This window comes from Procambarus clarkii, chromosome 15 (genome assembly GCF_040958095.1).
Source record: "Procambarus clarkii isolate CNS0578487 chromosome 15, FALCON_Pclarkii_2.0, whole genome shotgun sequence".
NCBI classification, from domain to species: Eukaryota; Metazoa; Arthropoda; class Malacostraca; order Decapoda; family Cambaridae; genus Procambarus; species Procambarus clarkii.
Window position 1 is genome coordinate 20,767,379 of NC_091164.1, and position 6,029 is coordinate 20,773,407.

The following is a 6,029-nucleotide window of genomic DNA, read 5'->3' on the forward strand; positions in this document are numbered from 1 at the left end:
CTTCAATCTGCCCATTTTAAAATGGAGAATAGTAAAAATAACATTATAGCAGGAAATCAACCTGGAAATAACAAACTACAGGTCAGAGAACTACTGAGATTCTGTGACAAATTCTCGCCCAGTCAGCAGATTACAGAACCAACTAGGAACGAAAACACGCTGGACCTGATATTTACAAACAATGATGAGCTAATCAGCGACATTACTGTCTCAAACACTTGGTGGGCCTCGTAGCCTGGTGGATAGCGCACAGGACTCGTAATTCTGTGGCGCGGGTTCGATTCCCGCACGAGGCAGAAACAAATGGGCAAAGTTTCTTTCACCCTGAATGCCCCTGTTACCTAGCAGTAAATAGGTACCTGGGAGTTAGTCAGTTGTCACGGGCTGCTTCCTGGGGGTGGAGGCCTGGTCGAGGACCGGGCCGCGGGGACACTAAAGCCCCGAAATCATCTCAAGATAACCTCAAGATAACACTACGTACTCGGACAACATTGAAGTGAAAACTAACATTAATAATGGTAGTAGGCCTAAGAGAAACAACAAGTGAGAAGGGCTATTCAATAAATCCAATTTTAATAATAATAATAAAAGGATAGACTGGGCAAAAATAAATGGGGAACTTACAAACGTTCAATGGGAATGTGTTCTAAGTAATAAACATCATACACAAAGAATAGAAAAACAGACTTTTGAAGCCTATGAAGTCTGTCTGAAACATGTTCCTTTGAGGAAAACCCGAAAAAGGTCCAACGTAGAAAGAAAACGAAGGCGACACTACAAAAAAAGACAAAAAAACAACGGAAATGATTAAGCAGACAACTTTTCATACAAAGAAGGAATAATTTAAACAGGGAGATTGTAGAAATAAAACAGAGACTGAAGCATTCATATCAGATTGAAGAGAGGCAACTAGACAAAAAAGCAATTCAAGAAATAAAGGAAAACCCAAAATATTTCTTCATTTATGCTAAATCATAAGAAAATATCAATGCTAATATTGGACCTATTTGTATTAGTGAAGGTTCATACATTGAGGATGACAAATTTCTAATTTGTCATAACACTAATTTTACAATTAGTGAAATCCTAAAAAAGCTGTATGAGGATATGTTTAGCACTCAGATACACAGCATGAAAGTAAAAAATCCGGACAACTTCTTTATGCGTGATATCCAAACCCCTGTAAATATAACCAATATCAACACGAGCATGGAACATTTTGAAAGAGAATTTTACAATATGCCCATGCACTCAGCCCCGGGTCCAGACTCATGGAATTTAATATTTATAAAGAAATGAAAAGTGACATTAGCACAGGCACTCAGTATAGTGAGTAGGAAGAGATTGGACACGGGGGAAATACCAGATGCGCTTAAAGCAGCAGACATAGCCCCTCTACACAAGAGAGGGAGCAAAGCACTGGCAAAGTATTATAGACCGTATTATAGACCAATGACAGCACCTTTCAAAGCTGGAGAAATTACTGACCTAGAGAGCGTGCAGAGATCCTTTACTGCTAGAATCCACTCAGTAAAACATCTAAACTATTGGGACCGACTAAAGAGCCTAAAACTGTACTCCCTTGAGCGCAGGCGGGAGAGATACATAATAATTTACACGTGGAAAATATTAGAGGGGCTGGTCCCAAACCTGCACACAGAAATAACATCACATGAGACCAGAAGACATGGCAGGATGTGCAGAATACCCCCGTTGAAAAACAGAGGTGCAACTGGTACTCTGAGAGAGAACTCTATCAACATCAGAGGTCCGAGACTGTTCAACACGCTTCCACTACACATAAGGGGTATAACTGGCCGACCCCTCACAGTGTTCAAGAGAGAACTGGATAAGCACCTCCAAAGGATACCTGATCAACCAGGCTGTGACTCGTACGTCAGGCTGCGAGCAGCCGCGTCCAACAGCCTGGTTGATCAGTCCGGCAACCAGGAGGCCTGGTCGACGACCGGGCCGCGGGGACGCTAAGCCCCGGAAGCACCTCAAGGTAACCTCAAGGTAAGGTGACCAGTTGCACTAACGTCCCACATAATAAAAGTATTTGAGATATTGATCAGGAGTCAGGTCACTACTTTCATGGAAACAAATGATCTCTACAATCCAGGCGAACATGGATTTACAGCGGGAAGATCATGCCTCTCACAGCTACTTGACCATTACGACAAAATCACTGAGGCATTAGAAGAAAAAGGGAATGCAGATATACACGGATACAAATACAGTACACGGATTTCACAAACGCATTCGACAAATTTGACCATGGAGTGATAGCACACAAAATGAGGTCAATGGGAATAACTGATAAAATAGGACGCTGGATACTCAGTTTTCTGTCAAACAGAACACAAAGAGTAACAGTCAACCATATAAAATCGAGTCCAAGAACAGTTAAAAGCTCTGTACCTCAAGATACAGTCCTTGCACCATTGCTTTCCCTTATTCTCATATCAGATATAGACTCATATACAAGGCACAGCGTTGGATCATCCTTGGCAGATGACACAAAAATCAGCTTAAAAATGACCTCTGCTGAAGATATTGAAAAACTACAAGTAGATACAGTATTAATAAAGTTTACGACTGGGCAGCAGAAAATAACATGATGTTTAACAGCGACAAATTCCAGGTACTCAGATATGGTAAAAATGAGAACCTTAAACATAATACAGGGTACAAGACACAATCAAATTTGTCCATAGTAGGAAAGTAACATGTAAAAGACTTGGGAATAATAATGTCTGACGAACTAAAGTTTAGGGAGCATAACCAAGCAAATATTGTGGCAGCCAGAAAAATGAGAGGATGGATTACGAGAACTTTCAAATCCAGGGATCCCATCACAATGGTTGTACTCTTCAAGTCACTTGTGTTGTCCCGTCTTGAGTACTGCTCAGTACTCACTTTCCCCTTCAGAGCAGGTGAAGATTGCTGAAATAGAGGGAATACAGAGAACAAATACAGCATGCATAGACTCGATAAAGCACCTAAATTATTGGGATCGTCTCAAAGCTCTCCAAATGTACTCACTAGAAAGGAGACAAGAGAGATAACAAATAATATACACATGGAAAATACTGGAGGCCCAGGTCCCAAATCTACACTTTAAAATAACAACATACTGAAGTGAACAATATGGAAGAAAATGAAGAATATAACCAGTGAAGAGCAGAGGTGCCATAGACACAATCAGAGAGTACTGAATAAACATCAGAGGTCTGCGGTTTTTCAACATACTCCTAGCGAGCATAAGAAATATTGCCGGAACAACCGTGGACTTCATCAAGAGAAAACTAGATAGTTTTCTCAAAGGAATGCCGGACCAACCGGGCTGTGGTGGGTATGTGCGCCTGCAGGCCACTCCAAGCAACAGCCTGGTGGACCCAACTCTCACAAGTCAAGCCTGGACTACTGCCAGTCTTGCTGAGTAAAAGAACTCCCAGAACCCCATCAAGCAGGTATTGATTGCTCTTTAAATACTTAGTATAAGCAAAGATATTTAATGTTTGGTGAAGGATGGAGGGTAGGCAATCCAAGAGAGGAGGTGCATACTCTAGATGAAAGCAAACTAAGTAATACTTAAATAAATATTCTAAATTGGAATTTTAGGTAATAATGTACAATCTTTGGATGACAAAACAACACATCAGAAAACGAAGATGCAATGATCTTTACGTCTGTCTGGGACAATTATCAAATTGTGTAATTAATATTTTTGTGAATCATTTGCTAATTATACTCTTAGCTAAATGGATAATATGTAGCATGAAAGAATGCTTCATACACTTTTCTGTCCTGAAAATTATGATAATTTGGGCTATCATAAAGTATGCAATATGATTAAAATATACACCAAATCAAGTCGACGATCCAATCATCGGTTAGGTTAGGTTAGGTTTGGTTTGGTTAAGTTAGGTTAGATTTGGTTAGGTTAGATTTGGTTAGGTTAGATTTGGTTAGGTTTGATTTGGTTAGGTTTGATTAGGTTAGGTTAGGTCAGCCTAACATATCATATTTATTCATTACTAACGTATTGCCAGGAAGCTTTGTGAAGCTTGTGTAGCTTGTGGTAGCTTGTGGTAATTAGACAGACCTGTAATTGGGGGGAAAGGGGGGAGGGGGGAACCTCAATATACGCCTAATTTATAGCTTCCTGTTCTCCGACACAATGATTTATTTTACGTCGGGATTTCAGCACAGCCGCATAAAAAACCCTGGTTATTTATTTATTAATATACGAGAAGGTACACTGGGGGTTAAGAGAGAAAATAGGAATAATGATGATTTTACAATCTTGACCGAAACGCTATGCGTACTAGTGGCTTTAGGTATTGTATGTACTACCTCTATCTATAAATCAAACAGAATGTTTGTACTGTAACTCTGCATCTATGTATATATTTTTCCTAAATAAATTATTATTATTATTGTTAAGCCACTAGCACGCATAGCGTTCCGGGCAAAGATCCCGTACCCAGAAGCTGGGTATCTTTGGTTGCCCTGTGACTACTCTTATGACATTCCCTAACTCTTATGACATTCCCTAACAGTATTGTTAAACTAATAACAATGAACAGTAGTTCAATATTACCGGAATAATCCAACTCATGTGGCCATGTTTTTGTTGTGAAGCCCGGTCGTTCAGTTCGTATACGAGCATACCTTCTTACGAAGGTTAGAGTCTTAAAAATGTCTTACCATTGCTAAGAAATCTTAAGATATAATTATTTACAATAATACACTGGTTGTTTTTGTTGATTTAGGGGCGATGACATGAGTAAACTGGTTATGTTGTGATGATTTAGGGGTAACGAACTGTGGTTATTAGACTATGTTTTGTACATAAGCAAAAAAACAAGATGTAATTCTTTTAATTATAACAATAATAACGACAAAAAGTTAATAATTAATGTACTTGTTAAGCAAAATTCGCAATATCTTAGTTTTCTTTAGGAAAAAAAATAAAAGACATCTGGAAAAAGATCTGCAGACTATGTCTTACATTTTATTCCGTTATTTACACTAAAAGAACAATTAAACGTACCTATCGCCCGTGCCTGGTGCACGAGCACCAGGCACGGGCACTGGGAGCATCCCAGACACTGCCTTAATCGACTCAGATTAAGGCAGTGTTATTTTCATTCCTTTAGAACAAGGAAATCTCATTTTTAAACTGTATAATATGAGCTGCGCAATAATTTTTTGCTGATCTTCAATAAAGAAATTCTGGAGGGCTTGTGCAAGGATTAGGATGAGTTAGCCTAGTTTTTACTGTATATCCGTTTCTGGTTGCTCAAGGGTGACAGTGGCGGGCAACACGAGAATAAATATTTGTATAAATTCCAATTTCGATCAGATCTACTTGGGGATAGTTTACAAATGTTCGCCATGAAATTTACGTTTTCTCTAATAGCCGAAGAGCTTATTTGAGAAAACAGTATGGCATTGAATCAGCGTGGTAAAACAATTGTATTATTGACACGACGAGTATAATCGACGTAGTTTTTATATATGTTGCTGGTCGAACACATCCTTATGTAACGTTTTATACTTATGTTCTTCTAGAACATTCTATTGCGAACACATTGGTACAAAAATGAAATACGTACATCGAAAACTAATGTCAGAACAGTGACAAGAGTATACACTTTTAAATATGGCCGCTCGATCGCCGATACACTAATTTCATTTGGGGAAATTTATTTTTTCATACGCCGTTTCGCGACAATTATTTATAACTGATATAAATGTTGCAAAAGAAGTTTAGGATTAAGTAACATATTACACATTAAAAAAAATGAATACATTAATACCTAAACAGTTTGTAAATACAGTGATAAATTGTGCCAAACATTACACAATATTATTTACTAAGAAGCGTATGACAACTCCAAATGGCATGATTTCAACAGGATTTTTTATAGTTGTCAAAAAACTCTGATTTTAATTATCAAGTATTTGTCACAATGTATTTTATATAATTATGAGGCAGTGGAACGACCAAATTGTTCTGT